General features: G+C 39.8%; 2 protein-coding genes across 2 annotated transcripts in view; both read left to right on the forward strand.

Moving 5' to 3' along the window:
- Positions 1-23,722, forward strand: part of LOC146589392 (ras-related protein Rab-10-like) — a 60,565-nt gene that overhangs the window by 35,502 nt on the left and 1,341 nt on the right. The window lies entirely within an intron of this gene.
- GAREM1 (GRB2 associated regulator of MAPK1 subtype 1) overlaps positions 1-23,722 on the forward strand; it is a 108,808-nt gene that overhangs the window by 488 nt on the left and 84,598 nt on the right. The window lies entirely within an intron of this gene.

Consider the following 23,722-nt stretch of genomic DNA (forward strand, 5'->3'; position numbering starts at 1 on the left):
GGCTCCTCCGTTAGCCGCGGAGGCGGCCGAGGGGCAGCGCGGTGGAGCGCGGCGAGAAATTCGCCCTTGGAGCCCCGACGGGAGGGAGCCGGAGGCTGCCGCGGCTCCCCGAAGCGCCGCGCCGCGCGGGCTCCGCGCCGCAGCCCGCCCTTACGCGGGGTCGGCGCAAAGCCGGCGCTTGTGCTGTAGCCTTGCTGCGTTGCTTTACACCAAGATACCTGGGTAGCACCCTCCGCCGTACCGCTGCCGTGTGTGTCACGGGGAAGCCTGTGCGCCGCTGGCTGCCAGCCCCCCGAGGAAGGTCCTCGAAGTCGCCAGTTAAAGCGTAGAAGGGCATTTTCGGTACTTAAAAGACCCAACACCGCGATGAGATGATGCTGTGGTAGTTGTGTCAAGGCCAAGTGAAAAGGCATGTTAAATAACAAAATGGGCTAAATCACAAAATATCCTCTTGCTGTTTACTGAAAAAGTAATAGACCTGTAAAATAGAGGGGTAACTTGAGAAGCTTTTTAAGTCTTCAGAAAACTTTTTATTACTGCTCACTTGTATTCTAACCTGCAGTTTCTATGTCTGCATGTTTCTGTTTACTACAGGAAATCAAAAATAGTGCAGCTGAATGGCTATGACAGCAGCATCTTACTATTCCTATGTACTTGTCTTAGAAAGTGGTATACCAGCACAGAGAATTAGGGAAATAATCATTTGGGGGTGAAGGTTTTTTTTTTTAATGAGACTCAACCAGCTACTTTATAATGGTGTGTATGTATGTTGTGTGGTAGCCCCGTCTGGCCCTCCCAGCCCTAAGGGAATGCAGAAGATATCTCAGAAGCCAGGAAAAAATTCCAGACTTTGTAATTCATTAGCTTATGAACTGCCCTCACAGTTATACGATGTAATAGAACATTCTCTTACAAAGTTTTGTATTGATTTGAACAGTTAAAAACGGGCGCAGACAGTATCTTCTATTACTCTCCTATGTGCAGGTCAAGACCAGGATTCGTTTATTACTTAATTGCACTTCCCATAATCTTTTGATGATGCAAGGCAGGGATTTTTTGACTTTGTCCCTTGATTATGCAGTACACTTTCTATCCCTTGTAGTGCTTCCTTGGAGGTGGTGTTCAGGAGMAGGTTAAAGAAAAGGTTCTGTGCCTTTTTAACTGCAGCTAACTATTTTTCATGCTGTCACCCATACACTGTCCTGTGATGATGACGGCAAAACTGTTGTGTTAAAGAGTTCCTCCTGTGGTAATATCTCCTGTCACTTGAAACAGCTTAGATGGCCTCCAGTCACTGCACTTAAGGCTGTCAATTTAGTTGAGATTGCTGGCAGTGATTCAGGCTTTAATAGAATATATTGATGACTTACTAATTTCACTGTCTCTGTTACATTTCTTCCTAACCTCCCATTCCTCTTGACCTGCCTCATTGGAAGGATCCTGAAAGAACTCCAGGTGCAGAGAAAGTTGATGAGTTTGAAGCAAGTAATTTCTTCCTCCTCAGTTATTCMCCCCTCCCTTGTAGATATTTCTGGGGTGAAGGGAGCAGAGTGGTCTCATTTCAGAACTGGGAGCAGGAGTGCTGCATAGTTGCTGGTGAGACATAGATGTTGGTAACTTTGTCCAAAGGTGTTCTCTCCTGAGTGCTGCACTTAAAGCCTATGGACACACACACAAATGGAAGGAGATAGACCTGAGCACTCTTGACCATGCCCTGAAATGGCCAGACATGAGGCAGCTGTTGGTCTGGCTGTATAATAAGTGCAGGTTCAGCTCTGTGCTAAATCTTGCTTAAAGACAGCCTTTGATATAGCACTGTGCTAACTTGACAGGACAGCTTTTGGACTGAAACTGGTTTAGATCTGGCCAGTTCAGAGTGTGGGTTGGGGCTCTTGAGTCTGCTTTTGCCTAATCTGTGGACATACCTTTTTACTTCTGGGATCATAGATGACAGATATTAATATTTTATAAAGAATATAGATGCCATAGTCTCTCTGTTACAGAGAGCAGACTTTTTCTGTTTCCAAAGGAGGTTGTCTTGCAGTAAGAGAAAGCAAGCTATAAATCAGCATGTAGTTTGCTAAAGAGGAAAAAGTTGGGAGCATGCAATATTTGTCTAAATGTCTGGGGTACCTGCTGTTCCAAGGTCATTGGTCTATTGCTGTCCTTGTCTTGCTAAGCAGAGCTCTGTTGGGGAATTTCTTGATGAAATACTGAAGAAAATAACATACATTTGGAATGGACTTGATGATTTATCTGATGCTTATGAAGTTTTTTGGCTATCTCTATTAAGAAAGTAGTATGGGGTTAGGTTTAGGTCAGTTGGTTGCAGCGTGGTGCTGCTAATGCCTAGGTTGCAGGTTCAATCCCTGTACGGGCTACACTGAGGGTTGAACGAGATGATCTCCAGAGGCCCCTTCCAACCTTACCATTCTATGATTCTATGATCTTGTGCCAGTTTTATCAGGATATAGTTCTTGTCTCTGCGCTACTAAAATGTACAGCTTGATTAGTACAGATACTCATCAACAAGTCATGTAGCTTGCTATGTAAGCATTGTAGAAGGCCTTGTCTGTTTGARTGCTGAATTCTTCTTGAGATGAGTGGAAGCTGCATGTGCTTTGTTGGAAATCAAACCACCTTTAGACCTCTTACGTACGTCTGCTTTAGACTTCATAGTTAGCTAGTCTCTCTGTGGCAGCTGCTTGTTCTAGTGATCATGAGGCTTTATGAAAGCCAGAATTCATTTCCTTGGAGGACCAGGATGTAGAAGGGAATTGAAAAGCTGGGGACRTATTTTCTTCAAAAGATGACAGCCTTACTGTGTTGTTTCTCCATTTCTTAATGGAGCTGAGTGCTCAGTGGATAATGTTCTTGTTTGATATGCACATAGTGTCTTCAGTCTTTCATTGTTGTCTCACCTTCAGGGCTTCCAGATTGAAGTGGGTATGATGAATGCAGTTTTATATTTCCAGTTGGGATGTGAAGCTCCTGGAAGAATGCCCTGAAGTCATTCAGTTTGATTTTTTGACAGGATGAAGAYATGAAATATTTATGTGCACTAAATTTGGTCCTCTCCTAGGAAGGGAGGGCTTTTTTTGATGGTATGACATAAAGGAGGAATGAGAGGAAGTAGTCTTATGTTATATCAAGATATATATGGAAGTGATTAGGCAACTGTGCCTGCCTTATCTGTGTATAAATGATGAATATGTTAACTTCAACTATTTTATTTTTTTCGTGTGAAAACTTAAGACTGCTTAGCTGGTTCCAAGTCATACCTTTGGATGCTCTTAAGTGATAAGTTYTGCACTGTATTATTTTGAGGGTCAGTACCTGCGTGTTTGTTTCAATCTGCTCTTGTGTTTTAATATTTTGCTGGTGAATATTTGTACGCTAATTGAACTGAATACAAAAACACAAAGCTGTTGCCCTTGAGAGGAAGGGAAYTGCTTTTTCCATGTTTTTTCTAACATCTCTTAATGACTTAAATATTTCTAGAGGATAASTCAAATATAAAACTATTAACACCTTACTAGTGAAAATAAAAGAACTTTATATCATCCTTTGGATTTCATTAAGTTGGCTGTTTCAGATGAAAAGAAGCGAGATTCAAAGAGTGAGAGATGAGCAAGCTTTCTCCTGTATTTTCTTCTGTCTTCTCCCTCCTTACCCCCAAATTTGCATTGTAACAGCAGAATGCCACACCAGTGAAATTGRGGGGCTTGTGTGTGAACTCAGTGAGAAAAAGATTGCACACTGGGAAGTAACAGCAAAAAGAGTTTTTACCTGAGTTTCGTTGTTGCAAATACAGTGAAAGGTGAGCACAGCTGATGCTTGAGAAGCATGGATGTGTTTAGAGGTTAGGGTTGCCTGTGTTCAAATAATCGGTAGAAGCTGTTGTATGGTTGTATTTTGTTACTGATCTRTAATACTTAAGTGATGTTTTACATGGTTATCTCAGGATTTAAAGTTTCTAGAAACTGTTTTCTAAGGATAACTTTAGAGGGCTAAAGAGAAATGCTGTCAAGATAAAGAACTGGAAAATACTTCTTTGCATGGAGTTGACCTTCAGGCCCAGCATTTCTGAGTGTAAGCTCACTGCTTTCTTCAGACTCCAACAGTCCATCATTCTTTACTCAGAGGTAGTCCCTTTTACCCTGCCACTGCTGTTTACTTTTCACAAGTTCTTAAAGAGCTGACTATGCTCTTAAGTTGTTTTGACCCACAGATTGAGTATGAACTAGAAGAGTTCAAAGAAATTCACAGGTTCTCTATGAAGACTAGAATTTCTGTGATCAAGAGGAGATGTGATCCTCCTTTTATTTATTTTTTCACAAGGAACGGTCGTACTTGTATATGCTCCTGAAATTGTATTATGGAAAGTGAAGCTTTTGGGATTGAACATGGTGGCTCTTGTTTGTGTGAGGATMTCAGCTTGTAGAAAGTGCTTCCTTGTTATGTGCTGTAAGGAAACTATCCCGAATTTTTCTGGAAGGGAGTCTGTAGWGAATGTTCCTTCTGAATGTTAGCAGACAACAAGGATCTATGTGGTGTAAATGTGTGGTTGCTTTAAGATACAATGACAGAGATAGTAGCTGTAAAGAGAGAAGAAAAAAAAATCTATAAAGCAGTTGAAAATTTATTTTAAATAAAAGAYTATTTCTTTCTCTTAGCCCTGACAAAACTCTTGTGAATAACGGCACTGGGAGAGTAGACAGTTTGTCCTGCTATTGCTACTAGGGATGAAGAGTTTTTTTTAATTATTATTTATTGCATTATGATTTCTTCTTGGTGYGATTTCACACCAGATACACTACCTTTTCTTTTCTTTCTTTCTCCTCCCCCCCTCCCCCCGCTTTCTTTTTTAAGGTATTCAGGTGTCCTCTTTATCTCCCATTTAAAAACTTTTCACTGGGATGTCCGTCTGCTCCATTCCCTTTCAGTGGACTATTGTTCCTTACAGCACATTATTGCGGGGCTTAGTCTAGTTCTAAATGTCTTGAAACCAAACACCCTCATAGCTTATCAAAGAACATTATACTAAATGGAACAACTTGGCCATGTACATAATGAAAATTTCATGTTGCGTCATTCTACAAATGTGGGTTATCTGTGAAGCCGAACAATACTTTGAAACTACAAAGAATCTTATTCTTCTAAGGTCTGAGGGCTGATATCCAGGCTTTAATTGTTGTGAATGATCTTCTTTCAAGCAGCTATTGCCAAGTGTCTCAGTAGTCCCTTATTGATACGAGGAAATAAGAATCTTGGGGGGGGGGGGAGGAGTAAAACTTTCAAACAGACTGAAAAAGGGAATTAATATGTGCTTAGAGTCTGAGCAGCTGCCGTGATCTGAATTATTCCTCTAGGTATGGCAGTCTACTGTGTACTCTGTTGGTAGATGGCAGTTCTCCCATATACTGCACTGATAGACAAAAGTCTCTTGATCRGAAGGCAGAAAGTACCCCTGCGATATGCTTTGTCTTGTGGCTTGATTTGTTTCTTAAGCAGCTTTAAAACTCCACCTTTTTGTACTGTATGTTCTACCATTGAAGTATAATCTCAAATTAATCTCCTTGTCTTCTCTTTGCCTTTTTCCTTTCTTTTCTTTGTGGTCTGTTGATTCCGTCAAAGCAATTGAATGAAAAAACAATTGACAGGTTGCCACGAACCACTGTTCCTGTTCTATATGTGTGGGTTTTTTTCCCTTCCTCCCTTGCTGGCAGAGTTGTGCTCCAGAAACATTTTAGTGAAAAAGCTTTTAATTCATTTAAAGTCTGCAGCTACCCAGTGGTGCCTGTGAAGATGATAGGGCCTTCCAGGAGGTGTAGTCCAGCAACTTGGCAAAACCTATTCTCAAAAGTAGCACAGGCTTCCAAATGAGGCAAATAGCATTTCAGTAGCATATCCACTTAAAAGCTTTTCTTTTTTCTTTTTCTTTTTTTTAAAGAAAAAAGCACTATTTGGGCTGCTTTTGTGTTTGTCAGTGATTTTATATATGATAGAGTGTACTGTATATTCCTTAAACAGTATTCCATTTGCACTGCACTGGACCCTTGGTAGCACTGTAGGGCTGCTAAGATGCAAAATAGTTGCCACCTTCTTGTTTGTTACATGCTTAAATGCTCAGATCCCTCGCTACCACAAGGGGTAAAACTTCTAGTTCTTGGTTTAAATTTCAACATTTTTTACCCTACTAGGCAAAGCCTTTGTGTACATACCTGAACAAACTCTCCCTAGACAGTGCTATAGTCCAGGGGTTGGATAGCAAAACACTATTAGTGTTTTCTTAACTAAAATTCAAGTGGTATAGTTTTCAGTACATGGGTAAAGTCCTTGAGTAAGCTTAGTGGCTTAGCTTTTTGGTTTGTTTAATTCAAATTACTTGTAGCTTTCAGATAAGGCACAAGATATACATAAAATCAAAGGCTCTAAGGTGTCCTAAACAGCATAACCCTTAATCTTAAAACAATCTGATGTAACAAATCATATGCTGTTGTTACAAAATACAGTAGTAGGGAATGGTACAAGACTAGTATAAGGGAAAAAAAAGATTTTGTTTTTTATGCTTTGTCTGTGAATGCCTTTCTGGGACTAGGTGTTCCTGGCTTCAGTGATTATGTGGATTGGCACTCCCAGTAACAGTCCAGTTAAGGCAACTCAAGGGAGTATGCCAAGAATAAATGCTGGAGGATATTGAACAACATGGTCTGATGCTCCAGGATTCAGTGTGAGAAGAGCTACACTGTGTTCCAGTCATTCCAGCGGTGGTTTGTCAGCAGTAAAGGGCATGGGTGTTGCTATGTTTCCTTTTGGCATTAGGAGTAACAAGTTGGTTGGATTAGGGAAGCTTAAGTCTCTCCCCTATAGGAAAATATTCATCATCTTAATATGTGTTGTATATGACTCAAAACCAACCTTYATAAAGTCCAGTGAGGCAATATTTCAAGCCTGAAATTTTTGCTTTTAATAGTRCTACCCTTTGGAACAAATTTTATGTAGCATCTATGATCTGTATTTTTCATACCATTTATAGCATGAAGAGCTTGTGTAACTAACTGTTGTACTTTACCTGCAAGCCAAATCTGCTCATTTGAACAGTAGATTTAGCCTAAAGACTTGGCACGGCAGTATAAAATTGAGATGTGTAAGTAGGCTGTAGAGTGCCTCTTTGAGGATTAGGGCCGTGTCTACTTTGTAGACTTTGTGGTGATGTGCGTGTCAGCATGAAACTACTAGTATCACGGCTCTGTCAGAGCCACTGCTCACTTAGCTGAGGCATTACATCAGTAAGATGAGCTGCACCCTCTTGATATCTCTTGTGCTGCTGTGGTGTGTTACCCTGTGGGACTCTGTGCTGTGCAGTATGGCATGGAAGCATTTTCCCAGGTGATGGGGATGGYTTGGAGTCCAGCCTCCTCATCCCATAGTCTGCTTTGGTTTTCAGTCTGTGCAAGAGAGTAATCAGAAACTTGGSCCTTTGGAAACAGATTAGTGGAGTGTCAGCCGGGGGGTGAGGGGGAGAGGAGGTACCTCCATATAGTTCTTACAAGACACAAAACCCACAGATATCACAGTGGCTGATTGTAAGTAGGAGAAATGAGACTAGAGATGTTAGGGAGGTTGCAGAAACTGCTGAATTCTATMGGCATTCACACACTAAGTCTCAAGCATAGTGAGAGATGCTTCTGACACTGGGAAACACTCGCTGAGTGTCTGGATCAAACTCTGGTGCATATCTGAAATAATCATCAGCAGTTGCTGGTGCTCTGAAGTAGGAAGATTTGTGGAGCTCTGTGTCATGCTTGCTTCAGGATAGGCACACTCAAACAAGAGCTCTTGCTCTTTCAGTGAAGGAGTGGATGCTGATCTTACCCTGAAAATTAGCAAACCTTGTGAAGTTGAGGAGGGTGATGCACAAATTTGTGTGAAGAATTGTAATGTGGCAGAATATATTAAAAAAAAAATCTGATATTCTTACCACTCCAGACCTTTTGGTGGGAAAAGGCATGTGCTGATTTTTGTTCTAGTTTTGCTTCCACTCCTCTCTTTCCTCCCCCACTTCAAAACCTTGCTTCTGAGYATGTAATCAAAAGCAGTAGATAGCCTTGGTCCAGCAAGACTGATAGGGAACTTGCCCTGATGTTATTTATCACAGGGTCACTTGGAGGTTCCTCAAGGTGTGTATCTTCAGGAAATACAAGATTGTTCAATAAGTGCTTTTTTTTTGTTGTTTGTTTGCTTTTTCTTTCTCGTTTTTATAATTGCCGTCAGTTGCGATTGCCAAGAATGTGGTCTTGTGTACGTTTCCTTGGCCTGCGAGGACGGCACTGGGCTCCTAAGCAGAAGCAAGGATGAAGACTTAACTACCGTCTCAGAGGCTGGAAAATGCCTGAACATTCACTTGATAGATTAAGTTGATACTGGAATTGCCTCATGCCAGGACTGAATCTTAGTGACTCAAATATAAACATTATGTAAAACACAACATGCTACAATAATATTTGTGAAAGAAGCAGGAGAAAGCTTACTGCCAAAGTGGCAGCAGCAAGGAAGTTTGACAGTTTCTTTTTATGGTCAAAAGCTGGGGGAGTGGGAGGAAAAGCTAAGCAAGCGAGCAGAAGTCCTCTCTGACAAGGCAGTGTGTGTCATGCACTGCTCTGCTTTGTGTCTGTGTGAGTTCATGACAAAACTTGTACCTGCTGGGGGTGAGGAAGTAAACTTAGTAAGCAGCAGCTGTTCAGAGAAGGACCKGGGTGCTGTGGGTCTGCGGGGAGGAGGGGAGCTCACTAGGTGAAGGCAGGCCGCCTGYGTTGGGGTGTTGTGTGACAGCTGCGTTGTTCAAAGCCGAGGTGTAGGGTACAGGTAGTGGTTCCACACTGTGCTGTTAAGACAACTGAAGTATTTCAAGATATGGGCTGATTGGGCAGGATCTGGAGAGTAGCAACTCCAAGGTATTCTCTTACAGGATCTTTTCTCTATTCCCGATGTTGTTTGTGTTCATCTCAAAAGCACTGAGAGGATTCTAGACAACTTTCTGTTGTGTAAAAAAGAAGCTGCAAGTAAAGAAGAATAAACTGTTCTCTCTGTTTGCAGGATAGAGCAGAGAAGGGGCTTTGGCTGCAGCGAGATTTAGGTTAAACAGGAGAAACCTGCGCTTAGACAGTCTAAGCTTTGAAATGCCGACTCTGTTCCCTGKGTGGAGAGGACAGCATGCTATTTCACCCTGGGGTGATACTTTAAGTATATACACATGCAAAACTCACTGCTCTAATATGGTTATTAAGGCAGCATAGCAGCAGCTGTGACATGGAGTGCCTCTCTCACAAGTGCTGTATAGGATCTGTGTGTTGCAGCCAGGCAGGGTCTTGTCGAATTTGTGTGTGCACCTCTGGGTGGTTCTGCTTTCCCTTTTCTCTTTTACCTCTGCCGCGGGGGGTGCACAACCTTGAGAATGGCACTCCCAAACAGATCCAAAAATGTGTTCTCCTACACTTTTTTGTTTTGTTTTTCATTTAGGTTGCTGTTTGAAYAGCAACCTATTATAATAGGTGCTTCTCAAGGATGCATCACTGGTGTGCAGAAGGTTGTGTAATATTTAAAAGGTCATCTGCCAGACAGTAGATGAGAAAGTTTTCTGCAGTTTTCTGGGGATTTTTTTTTCTTTTAAACAGAGAAGGACTGACCTATTCCATAACCACTGCACAACAGTTCTTATCCTTTAGGGCAATTTAAGAACCTTTTTTTCGGGTCTGTAGCAGGGTGGAGCTGGCTTCTCTGAATAATAAGCACAGTAAATTAAACAGCTCTATCCCACTAAAAGCAAGCACTGAGTTTTCTTGGTACTTTCTGGCACTTGACCATTTGGGAAAGAAAAAGGGAAGATGGCAAGTAGAGAGGAGGAAGGGAACTTTTTATCTGCAAGCAAGAACAAAAAAAGCACACATGCACGAATCTTTCTTTCTTGTCCAGAGTTGCTGTTACCTCCCTCAGTGGGTTCTTCCAGGACGTGCCTGACTCTAAGGAGCCATTAGCTCTCTGCTCTCTATCATCCTTTAATGCTTCCCCCACTGTACAGTCCAATGCTTGTGGGCTTCTGTTAGGTGTTGCAAGATATCTGCAGTCGGTTCCGAGGCAGTCCTAATGTTAAAACATCCAGGATTGCCTAGCAGGAGCAGGATTGAGGGATGCAAAGAGCTGCCCCAGCTTTTCTGTTAGCTTTTCTACCTTTTGGATAGGACAAGTCCACAGATCCTTCTCAGATATCAAAAGACACAAATACTTTCTATGCCTCTTCTTTCCACCACATRCTCTTCCTTTCCAACAACTTAGAAGAAATCAGGAATAGGAGATCAGCCTTGTTTCCCGGACCAGACAGCACCATGAGTTGCTTGGTTGGGAGCGTACCAGGAACAATAGCTGTGTACATGCTACTGGGGTGAGAAAGCAGGCAGGGAAATATTTCAGATGTTTCTGAGGTCTTGGAGGTTTCTGCTCTTGGGGACCGGAACTTGGAACTGCAATTAGATGCTGTTGGGAGCAGGCAGGGGTTCAGGATTTTGCTGCTGGGTCATGATTTATATCAGTGCAGCTAACATGGAATCTCCTAAGTCAGGTACTGGCACGCTACTTCCTGTGTTCACGTGCTATTTGATTTAACTTCAGTAACCACAGGCAGGAATTYTGTTGTCAGGACTCAAAAAATCAATTGGTAGGCTTTACAAGAAATGCTTTCTTTTGTTGACCAGCATGAGATACTTACTTGACTTATGGGAAGTGAATGAAGCTGCTGTGCATTTGTTAGAATAATAGTCTTTGTTTGTTACAGGATGTGACCAGTTAAAAATACAATTTTATACATGTAAAGCAGTGTATATCCATGTTGAAAAATCAGTTTCTGAAACATTAAATCATTTTTACTTCTTTCTTAACAGTTCTGTTCAGGCATCTATTCATTAAAAGGTCAAGATGACCTCTTTTTCTCTTTGAAGAGGGCTATACGCACACTTACATTGAATGATACTTAAGATCTTGTCTGAGRTACATTTAAGTAACTTTGTTATGGTCAGACTTTTTTCTTTCTTGGCTCCTAAACATGAAGCTACATTATATTTATACTAGGAAAATAGAACAAGCATCTGTATGTATGTGAATCAGAAAGATGGTAGGGTTACATACGAAAATATTAAATGTGACTAGTTATACATGCACATTATTGCAGTCTTCCAACTCAGGATATGGCTGTAGACAAATGTCAAAGCTGCAAACACCACTACAGCTGAAAGTAGGGCAATCCAGAGGAAAAGATCTTTTTTTGTTGTTGTGTTCTGTGTGTTATATTGTCAAATATCCTTTGTGTTTCTGTCAATATGTGACAAAATATCTTAAGATTGAATGGCCTGCAGGCAAGGATAAATGTCCCCTCAAGTGAGAAAATGAGGCATGATGAGGATTTTTCCATTGTCAGTTTTATATGTAGCTTGCCAAAAGCTCTTTACAGGAGGTAGGATTTTTCGTTTTTGTACATTCTTAAGATGATAAAAAATATCAAAAGAATATATTATTCATTTAGCCCTTATGTTTTATTATAAACAAAGTCTTTTTTTAAACCCTACAGTTTAACTGCAGATTTTTCTAGAAACAATAAAAAGGATTAGTGTTTAGGATTAGGACTGTTGTTGATCAGAAGAGAACTACATGTACTCCTTGGTGTTGTGCAGCTTTGATTGCATTTCTCTTGTTCGTATTCCTGTATTGCTCGGATATACATTCAAAAATAGATGTTCAAGGGTAGTTTGGCACCTGCCTGTTTTCGCTACATTCAGGTACAGTGAGTGTATGCAGTCAGTTTGTGTTTGAAGAGTTGTTCCCCTGTTATTAGTGACATTTGAGTCTTTCCAGGTTGAGCCGAAGGGGTAGGATTGGTGTATTTGCAATGCAAGGGACACAGCAGTGCCGTGGCCGCCAAGCGGGGTGATGTGTGTGAAGGATCAATTAGTGCGTGCACGGGCTCTGACGGCATTGTGCGAGCGGCCAGGCTACTTGGAGAGCGGCCAGGTGGCAACCCTGCTTCAGAGCATAGCTGAACTTTTGCTTGCTTCCAGCTGTTTTTATTCCATTCCTACCCAGACTGCAAAAAGCAGAGGCGAATTAAAGTGGAATGATGAGTTCTTTTGAAGCCAAAGAAAGCTATGCTTGAGCAGCTCCTGCACTTTGGCTACTTTATTTTTAATTGGGAGTTTGTCCAAGATGCCCTAAGTTCAAACAGGGATCACTGCTGTGCAACACAAAGAAGCATAGTGTCTCTTTAGGACTTGGGATGTATAATGAGAGTACTGAGCATGCTTACTTGGGTACTATTTTAAAATACCATGTAATTATAAATAACTGACAATAGACAGCTCCCCAGCTCTCATACTGTGCCCAGGAAAAGTTTGAATGAATAGGCTTTTTTGTTTGTTTGTTTGTTTGTTTGTTTGTTTTTTGTTTGTCTGATCAAATTCTAAATCTTAAATCCGTAGGGTTGGTGGAGTTAATCCATAAGGTTGATGTCTTTGGGCATCCTGAACCTTTTGAGCCCTAGTGAGACTTTTCTGACAGGGCTTCCAGCTGTGGCATGTGGGAAGGTATGGCTCCAGAAGCAGCACAGGTGCAGAGCCACGTTTGGTTTGTTGATTAGAACAACCACTTTCTAGCTGTGTTTGGAAATAAATAGGAAGCTAATAAAAGCATTTAGCGTAATACTGACTGCTGACCTCCCACCTCTAGGTAGTAGAGTTCCTCAGCCAGGCCCCAGGTGTTGAACAGGCACTTGGAAGCGTTCCCTCCAGTGGACATCACTATTTATAGCTGCTTCTGAGCAGGGAGCTTTCTAGCAGGAGGAATGCTCATCTCTAAAATATCTCATTAAGAAAGTCAAAATTTTCCTATATGAAAGGAGCCAATTTGGATGACAGCAGGCTGGTCAGGAGTCCCATTATTGCTATGCTTTTCTTTTGGTTAGGTAGTTCTGTCCTTTTCTTTTTGTATACTTATCAGATTGCTTATGAAGTAACTATTTTTGGATTCTTAAATTCCAGACCTGTTGCCTTGATTACAAAGGACAAGTAAATACTTTTAGTCTCTATTTTTTTCCTGCTTTGGCCATATCAGTCTTACATTTCATGCAAGGCTGTTTCCCTTCTAATTTAGCATTACTATAGAGAGAGAAAATAGTTTTTATATGTAGATCTGTCATGTTCAGTTTATTTTTCATTTTAAACTAAGTTATTCAGCTTTCTTTTTCTCATTATTTCTAACCTGTGATCATTTTAAGTATGGCTCAACTTAGGGTTCTCTGCTCTTACCCTGAGCACTTCAGGTATGTGATCTTGTGCAACTTCAAAAACAGAAAACTTTCTTCCATAAGAATCTCGGCTTTCAAATAATTGGATGACTCTGAGATTACTTTTTTTTTTTCCTCTTAAAATGTAAGACTATGATAAATAGTTGGCACCATTCAATGTATTGCAAAGTATTAAAACAGAGTAGATAAAAGAATTGCTGAAAATTTCTACAGTGGCTTGTAAGTAACCAAGTAATTGTTTTATTGGATCAATCATATAGCTAAATCTGTAATGCTGATTGAGCAAGTCTTCAGTTACATCAGTCATCTGATGATGATTAGCATTAATAAACAGATTAATTATGATAATGACAGAAATTTACTGTGTTTTGGAATGCTGTACTATTTTTTTTTCCTTCTGTGGGGGTGGAGGGTAGGCTGTGATGAAAGATATGCCCCTTCCCCTCATTAGTTTCTTAAAAACACAAAGAAAGCAATGTGCCAAGAGTCAAATTCTGGGATTGCTAAAGTCAACATTGATGGCAGTGGCACTAAAATTTCACCTAGCATTTATTTAAAGTATTTGTATTTCTTTTTCCTGCAGTAGTTCAAACAGGTCTTGTGAATCTTTGAAGTGCTGTCTCTATGCTTTCACAGCTAGTGAAAAGCTTGTATTGGAACAAAGTGGATTTTTCAGTGACTTAATCTGTCCCATAGCCTTATAACAAGATTATGGTTTATACTAATTTGTTGCAACAGCACTGGTATATCCAGTATTTCCAATAGCAAAACGCTAATCCTAAAGAAATAAACCCATCTTCTTGCTGGAAGGCGTGAGAGAATAGGGGGATGGGAGTCTGCTCTTCTGGTAGGTAATTTAGTAGGTGATAGTTTGAGTACAGCATCAGCTGGATTGAAGCAATCTGATTATATCTGGCTTTTGCAGAGGGATTGTGGATTGCAGAAGCCAAGCCTTGTCTCCTTTCTCTTGATTCTGAAATATTTAATGCTCCTCCTAAGCAAAGTTTAATTACAGTATGGTGGGGCTGCAAGTGTTTTAAAAAATGCATGAAGTACTGCAGGTATTGATACTCAGTAGTCTGAGGGCGATGCTGCCCTTGCCTCTTGCCTGCTGAACCTGTAGGGTCAGGGAAAACCTGGATGCCCTGCTGGGGCAAACTGGCCAGCTGTGGCTGCCAACAATTGTGCCCCTGTCACAGGGGAAGGTGTACGGAGGGGCTTCACCTAAGATAAAACTTTTCTTGTAACTGCGTCTTGCCTGGCTCTTTTCTGAAGCTTCAAAAGAACTTCAGGAAGAGGCTGCACCTCTTTCTTCCCATAGAGGAGTGTTGCTTTGTGGTATCTGTTTCACTTGATACTGTGTTGTRGTTATTGAAGCCAGGTTGATCTGAAATTAGCAAAAATAATAGGATTCCTTTTTTGAACTGTACTCGGCCCTGCCGTGGGCGCCCTCTATCAGGGAAGACTTTCACGCTCTCTGACTCTGATCCAGAAGAATTATGTTATGTTTTGGCATCACTGATCAGAGGAAGCAGTTAGTACAATCCGGTTTGTGCAGCCCTTTCACTTGTCTCAACTCGTTGCCTTCCTGTGAGTTAGCTTACTGCTCTTTCAGTTGGCCTGCCACATAGAGATGCTATACAAATACAATATTAAAGCTTTATTGTCTTTGCTGAATCTGTATTCTGTATTACAGTTCTTACATATTCTATATATGTATAAAATACATATATATGTATTCTATGTTACAATTTTCTCCTACTATGAGAAAAGTGTTTTTCTGGTAATGGATCTTGCTGCAAAAGAGCAGTTTCAGTTAGTCTCACTTCGGGCTTGATTGGGTTGGATGATGCCACTGGGTGTGTTTCCTACGTGACTTCTGCAATGAAGTACCAAAAGACTAGTGGAAACCTCTTGGTGAGTTTGTGAGACATAACCTGAGCTGTTTTAGGTACCTGGGCTTTCTTGTGGTTCAAGATATTCCCATGGTTTAGAACTGCGGTCTTGTTAAAAAGAAAAAAGAAAAAAAAAAAAAAAACCACAGTTCTGAAGTTCGGCTGTTTGGATCTTAATTTTAGAGGCAGCATTCAAGATTTTCAATTTACTTTTACCTGATCTTCCCTGCTTTAGTTGTCACTTTTTTTTTCCCCTGCTTTTGACAGAAGAATGGAGAATATGAATCTTTTTAATTTCAAAATAACTATGAATCCTTACCCTGTCAGGGGAACCCTTTCACCTAGTGAAAGATGTAATGTCTATTCAGTTGATGAAACTTCAAATCAAAGTTATTTTGGATTATGTCTGAAGAGAAGGAAGCTTTACAGGAATTTGAATTATGATAGAAATACTGGTTGATCCAGATAATAGGAATCAATCAAATAAATGAATATGCTCTTGGAATGGAGCAATTTCGTGGAAAAATGTACTYAAAACTACTTAGAAAATTTGTTGAGAAGGATGAAGGAAAACTGAAAGGTGAGGTTGATTGCTAACAGTCCTAGATAAAGCCAGAATTTCTATTCCAGATCCTTATGTTGCTGTGTAGCTAGGCACAGAGTTCTTTATCTATCTTTATCTTCATCTACTGTGCTCAAAGACAGTCAGATGAGATCACTGTCAGTCTTTCCTAATGAATTGGTCTACTTTTAAATTAAAAATTTAGTATAATGCATTTTATGGGCCTGAGATTATTAAATTTTAAAGAGTTTTCCTTTTCCTTTTTTTTTAATTGCTCCTAGAAACTACAATATTTACCTTTTTAGTTCACTGACAGTCCATATTCCAATTTTTGCATGATACARAATCACACAGAATCACAGAATATACTTTCCATTCAAATTGTTTTGCTATTCTTTATCCATTTGATCAAACAAACTTTATTTAATTTCTTTTATTATTTTCTTTTTGTCTGTATGGAATGACAAAATGAGACTGATAACATAGAGAGTCTTTCAGAGCAGGTTTTTCTTCTGTGGTATTAGTGTTCTCCACAATTGCATGCCCTTTTTACTTCTCTCTTCTTAGATGTTTTATGCAACCATAACTCTTCTAAGCATCTGTTCAGTCCATGACCTACCTCCCTCCCTCTCAAACTTTCAATCCTTTTATTCCCAGTATTTGCTTATGTTGCCACAGGTGGTGTGAGGTTTTTTTCACTCCTTTAAGAAACTTYTAAACTTAACCTCATTCAAATCCCCCTCACTACTTCAGAATGGAAAATTCAGATATTATTTTCATCCTATTGAACTTTATCTCTGACCTTTGTTATAGACCAGTGTAAGTTTTACTTTGGCAGTAGTAGTAGTTCTGGCAGGCTGAACAGCTCATTGCAACCAAACCAAATTGTCATTAGTAACCAAAACTACAATATCAAAAGCTCGAAACTCCCCMCCACCACCACTAAATAAATGTTGAATTAGGCTATCTTTTACTCTTTGACATTCACTGAAGTATGCCTCTGTAGGTAGATACCCAAGGAATAATCTGGAATATTATGCAGCATGGAGATTAATCAGTGTGATTCCTCTCTTCACCCTCCTTCAAGGTTCAGATAAAGTTAATTGTCATGAGAGCTAAGTTGGTGAGCAGGTTGTGTGAGCTAAAAGCTTTTTTTTTTTTTTTTTTTTTTTTAAATTCCACTTTCCTTGTTTGAATATTCAGGTTGAAGGAGTTTGTCTTTCTTCCCTCAAAATGTTAACTCCAAACTCAGCATTGTACAGGAAGAAAGTTTAAGTATTGGTAACATAATCAGAAGGAGAAGAAGCACCTGTTCTGCCAGGGAAGTGTTGCTGTGGTAATATAACTGAGTGCTGGAAGTGAAAGATTAAGCATCGTGGTAGGTCAAAAGTTGGGTGGGAGCAATTCCTGTGCAGTGGTCCAGGTTCAGTTTATCTGCAGTGGCATAACCATTAGATATCCTATAGCATGGCCTGTGGCCATAACCATTAGATAGCTATAGATGAGGTCAATGTTTTTAAAGAAAAAAGATCATTTGCTCATTTGTTTGACTTTTCCCCTTGATAACAATTACTCAAGTGCTTTCAGATGGTTGTGTGTGTCAGCGCTGAAGGTATTTGATTGATGATATAGCAGGTTCATCTTCTACTGAGTTGTTCCATACTCATAGTTTTGTTTTCCCCCAATTGTATGTCTTAAAGAAAGAAAAGATTATTTAGGAACACACAGTCTTGCCTTCCAAGTGAAGGAATTCATACATCCATTCATACTATCCTTTGAATTTAGACTCTAATGCTAAGATTAGATGCTAGGCCTCAAAGATACTGGAAAATTGACTACCTGGAATTCTGTTCTGGCCCCCATGCTGTTTGTTTGTGTCTGTTTTCAAAGAATCTGTGTTCTTACTAACATAAAAGCAACTATAACCAGTGCATTTTTTTTTAATGCTAGCAATTTTTCTGTGACTGTTTACATCACATGAGACTAAACTGAAGTAAACAGTGAAAAATCTGTGATACAGCCTGGCATAGACAAGGCCTTGATCGTTTTGCGTGTTTGTTTTGCATGGAGCAAGGACTTGCTGTCTGTCATCTTCTGTGGACAGTTATGCATGCTTTTCAGGAGATCAGAAACCCAAGCATTGGATAAGAAATGAATAAGTGGTGAAGTACTGGGCGCTGTTTGAACAGTATGTAAAGGGTGAACCCACTGGTGAAAGGAAACACAGATTCCCGGATGAGAATGGTCCTGAGTTATGATGGATTTTCTTTAAAGACAAAAGGATGCTGTGGTACCCAACCTGGTTTTAAGACCTTGAGATACGTGAAGCCTACCTTGAAAAGGCTGCTGTTATTCCTTGTGCTCCCAGACTTCTCTTTGCCAAGAAGGCTAAAACTAGTGTGAATAATGTCTGCAGTTAGTAGGTTTTCCCTACTCACAGTTGGGGGTTCCTGATCTGTGCTTGGTCTCTTGAACTGCTCTGTCTTGATAGTGCTAGGCCCTCTACTTCCCATTTTTAAAAGGGGGAACCCTGTRCTTTTATGCCTTGGCTTCAGCTGTTACCTGCTGTGAATCTTTCAGTAAGTTTAAAAGAAACTAAATTCCTCTTAAAATGTTACCTCTTCTGGGAACTATGTGACTAGCAAATGTTTACAGAAATATATGTTGGTATTTTCAAAAATGAGGCAGCTTTTTTTTTAGTTGACTCATGTACAGTGTTGCAGATTACTTCTTTTGGAGTAGAAAAGCAAAGCTGGCATTTGAGCTTGTGAGAGCATCGTGCCCTGTGACTGACCTAAAAAATCTCTTTGCACTGAGCAGTGAATTCTGTATTACTCTCAGGAGCCTTTGTGGTGGRATCCTATTTTTTCCCTTTAAACAAAGGACTGTAACTTCATTTMATACTAGCTGTGGCTGTGCTTTATTTTTCATGATACTATAGGATACTGTTAGGGTATATGTTAATACATGGCTTGTTTGGCCCTTGTGAAGGGAAAGGATTTCTACTCTTTGTCCATTGCAGCAGATACCATGTGGAAAAGCTGCTGCCATGCTGTATTAGCATGATTAGTAAAATAAGAATTTCAGTTCTTCCCCCCCCCCCCAGTTTCTAAGCATTCCGCTTTCTCTTGCCTTCCCAGTTACAAAATAAACCTTGGTTACTAGTCYTCCCTTGTAACATTAGCCATATGTTGACAGTGCTTCAGAGTTAGTTCACAGCAGGCATGCTTACCTAACCAGGTAGCTACATCTTTTTGCTGTTCCAGAAATTAACTTTYTGGTTCTAGCAAATGTTAGTACAAGCGTGAATGGAAACAAGTTGAAGTGAGTCATTCGTGTATGTTAATGGAAAAAAAAAATCTTTTTTTCCTTTTATTCTCCATGTTAATGTCCGCTAATTATGGGTCCTTATGTAGCCAGCTACTGTTCAATTAAGCCCTGAATGTCCTAGAACCAGCTCATGCTATTAGTCTTTTTTCCTTTTGTATTTTAATTTCAGTATTGGTACTGAAGCTTGGATCTGTTTCTTACAGAAAACAAAGCATCTGTCAGAGAGGAGAGATACTTTTTTTTTTTTTTTTTTTTTTTTTTTTTTTTTTTTTTTTTTTTTTTTTTTTTTTTTTTTNTTTTTTGGATAGGATTTTTGTTGTGTGTTCCAAATAACCTTATTTACTTACCTGCGACTCCAGAAGCCACCTGCGTCTCAGGGTGCTGGAAGAGGTTGAGAGTGCTGGAAGAGGTTGAGGGTTGAGAGTGCTGGAGAATACATAAGACATTGAGAAGGCATTTTTATAGGTATCTGGCTGACTGCCCACTAAAATGATTTTAATGCTGCTGAGATTTTCCTCTATAATAACATGTTAGGAGCCTGTAGAACCTTAGATGGAATAATTAAAGCCCACCACCTACTTAACTGGCCAAAGCAGGCTTGGGGATACACTTYACTGTAAAGCATCTGTTACCTGGATGCAGATTTAATTCAGACTTACTGAAAACACATGACACAAAATCTGGATGAGTTCTCCCTGGGATTTAGCCGGCATCTTCRTTACCATCTATTTCACAAAAGCAATCTTCAGTTTCTTGTGAGGTCTTAACTCTTTTTATTTGTAAACCTTTTCATTCCTGGAAGAGCAAATTCTGCATGCTTGAGCTAATGTGCAAGGGACAGCCATAAGCTTGTGCTATAATCTTGTATGATTAATGAGGTGAGAGAAGTGTCTCCTTAACCATCTTCCTGGCACGAGGAGATGGTCTCTAGCTCATCTGGCTTGTTAAAGTGGTGTCTGTTACGTTGCAAGAACCCCGAATGCAGCGGCGGCTTTTTCTTTGGCTTGCTCTTTACCTGCTATTTAAATGTCTCCAGACACAAGCTTATGTTCTAAGGCAGTGATGCAAACTCAGCCAAGATGACAAAATGTGTGACATTATAAAATGTTTATGTTCCTGTAGATTGCTGCTTATTTTTAGCAGTGTTGTTTGTGTGAGTGAATGAGTCATGATGTTCTCCACCTTTTGCAGTAACTTGAATGTCAGTTTCTCAATACTAGAATGAAAAACTCAAAAAAATCTTTTTTGTTTCATTATTTTTCTTTAGTGGTTGGTGCTGAAAAGTCACTGCTATCTTGGGCAAACCAGAATATGTGGAAATTCCAGGATTTTTGTTTTKTGCAACTTAGTGGACCAAGCTTTAATTGTTAACCCCAAAGGAGGCAAAAAGGAGATGGAAGTGCTTAGACTTTCCAAGATTGGAATGCTCTTAGGTTCTACTTCTGAGGCTTTGCCATAGACACTTGGAAATTGTGAAATGTCAAACTATATAAAAGTGCCCATCTTTAGGAARTAAATAGTAGCAATAACTTAGAGGAAGGTCAGTGCATGCTTCAAAAGAAGCATACTGTAATGTGTGCTCCAATGTTGCCATATATAAACTCAGTCGCTGCACATAGCCAACTACTGTTTTCTCATCTGATACTGAAAACTGCAAATAATAACAGGAATTCACATCTGAACTCGTAGACTGAGAGAGCCTGCCCCTAGTCTTGCTATGATTTTTAACTGTTAATCTGAGATTGGAGTTTTTACAATAGTAGAGCTGAGATTTGGCAAATGTGAGTGATTGTATTTTGGAATGGGAAAGAGGTGTTAAAGAAGTATTGGCATTTAATGAAAGTAGTATTTAATAAGCATGGRACTCTGGATTAAGCAATTACTTTTTGTTAACTTTATCAATGTGTGAAGAATTTTATTTTTGGGGTCAACGTTCCCTCTGCAACTGCCTCTGAACAATGATGTGGGTTTTGCAATATTTGTAGTTTTTAGAAATTATATGGAAAGGGAGCTTTGCCAATCAAATAACTAAAAAAGGGTCAACTGCTAACACTTTCTTACATCGGAATTGGAATGAATATGTGAACAGCTGTTACGGTGCTGCTTCAATGATGCGCGATGAAATAGCCCAACTACCGATCTCTGTTGCAGTGTTTATAGGATGACAGCTTGTGTAGGAATACACCAATTAACTTCGGTTCAGAGGTGTGATACTTTGATACTTTTATTGTAAGTCACGGTTGGGTGTTGATTTACTTGTTGCTAGCGAATYGTGGGTTTCTTGGTCTCAGGCTTTATTATGAATAAACTTGACTCACAGTTTGGAAAGAAGTAGACAACTTGGAAAGGGGTGGGAAGGTGCATGTGATAATTCGTTGCTCTCTGGCTTTTATTTGGGGGCTCAAGTACTTGCCTGTAGATTCTTTGTAGTGGTTTAATTATTTCAGGCATCTGGGGTAGGAAAGGGAGGGCAAGAAGGTGCAACTAATTCATATTTGACCATAACAGACAAAATTGTTACTAAAGATGAGTGGCCTGTGTTCTCTGTTTTCTCATGGCGTCTGATCTTTATGTAAGCAGTAGTGTAGGAGTATGTGAGGTGAGAACGGAGTTGCATAGTTTGTGTATTTGAAGCCTGCTGACTTCTCTCCCACATAGTTAAAATGTGATTAATGAAAGGCTTGCATAACTCGCGTTACTGAAACGGGAAGAAAATCAGATTGGATGTGTGTGTGGCTGTTTGCAAGGTATAGTCAGCTGAGAAATGTGGAGAGGGCTAAACATTGGGTGTGYTGGGCCAGGAGCTGAGTGGTATAACTGGGGTCAGAGATGTTTCCTGCCTGGCAGATTCCTCTCTCTGTGAGAGAGTCAACTAACAAGGAGCATCTTCCTATTAAGCAACCTCAGGAATTTGCTTCACCCACGGTAGGAAAGATCAGAACTATGTACTGCAGACCTGTCTACTGTGAAGGAGTCGGGGAGACCTTAAATTCCAAGTTGCATCCTCTCCATCTTCTTTCCTCTCCTCAAACTTCTGTGATGCAGTATGAAGCTCATTTCCTATTTAATGAGTTTGAGCAAATAGTTGGTGTAACAAGAACTGTGGTTTCCAAAGTTCTATTTAAAAACTGCAGCTACTTCCAGCTGCAGGCTTAATTATGTAGTCACTCTTGGGCCTGCCTTAATGATATCTTTTTACATGTACATGTCCCACCCAATTTTAACAGAGTAGCTGCTTAAACAGTTGATGGCATATGAACTGTGACTGGAAGCATCTTTTCATAATGAACATCTTTATTTTACTGAGAATTTTTCTGAGACTTTTCGAGGGTGACCTATACTATAATTATTTCCCTGCAATCTTGGACATAAAGTTCAGCCTTTATTTAGGTAATGTTCTGAAATTATAACTTCAAATTGTACAGCATAAAAAAAAGCACATTGGAGATGCTCTATATTTTCTTCAAAATTTGTTTACCATTGTCAGTGAAACTAGTAAAGCACTAGATCATCGCTTCAGTATCATTGTTCTGTTTTTGTTTTGAAATGGAATAATTACTTGTTGCCATGATTTATAGAAAGCAGAAGTGTAACATTCTGAACTGAAATATGAGTTTCCGTTAACACCATATATTATTATTATAGTGTTTTCCCTCGATATTGTAAAGAAGCTTGTTGTAGCAAGCTGAAGAGAATTTTTAAGCATTATTAGGAGTTGTCTTGTGAGCAGAGAGCACAGAAGATGCTCAAAGGCAGATGCTTTGGTAAAATTTAGCAGGTGCATGACACTTCTACCAAATAATTTATTCCCTTTCAACATGTGGACGGGATTGAAGAGCTTTCCTGTGTTGTGTAGCATTTTTGCTACTCCACCCTAGGCTTTCTGAGGTCCCTTTTCCCATGCTCTTAGCATACTATGAGTCCAGGTGTGGTGCTATCAGGAAGCAGGAACTAATATTAAACAGACTGTCTTCCTTAATAGGATGCCAAGGAACATGTTCCAAGTAGCATTCAGAAACCAGTGCTTGAAATGTCACATTTGCTTGGAAGCTACTGTCTATGCTGTGAATAAGAAGGAAACCTGAAAATAGCACTGGTACTGGAGTACTGGTGAGCTCCTTTTTTGATTTTTTTTTTTTTTTTTTTTTTTTTTTTTTTTTTTGAGTTCCCCCCCCCCACACTGTTTATAAACTAAAGCCAGACAGGTGGAAAGCAGGAGCTCTTTCTGAGGTTTAACTGGCCATAGGACAGCAGACCAGGAAAGTCCATCTCTTGGAATCTGCAAGTTGGGATGAGTGTCTTCCTTTCTAGACAGATAGAAGTTACTGGAGAGACTATCCGGAATTGTGTGGCCTGTGAATGTCAGAGCAGGTGGTCTTAATGGTTTCTTGTGATTTTAAAATCTAAGAATTCTCACACATACCAGTTGTTGTATTTTGAATTGTGTAGGAGGATATTTTTTGGTAGAATGGGAGCATGAAATCAGGCAGGAATGGAGCATGTGGTAGCCAGTCTGTGCAATGGAAATGATTGCCCAGTATGGACAAAAAAAAAAAAAAAAAAAAAAAAAAAAAAAAAAAAAAAAAA

Source organism: Rhea americana, unplaced genomic scaffold (genome assembly GCF_003343005.1).
Source record: "Rhea americana isolate MKP2758 unplaced genomic scaffold, rheAme1 scaffold_46, whole genome shotgun sequence".
In the NCBI taxonomy this organism is placed as follows: Eukaryota; Metazoa; Chordata; class Aves; order Rheiformes; family Rheidae; genus Rhea; species Rhea americana.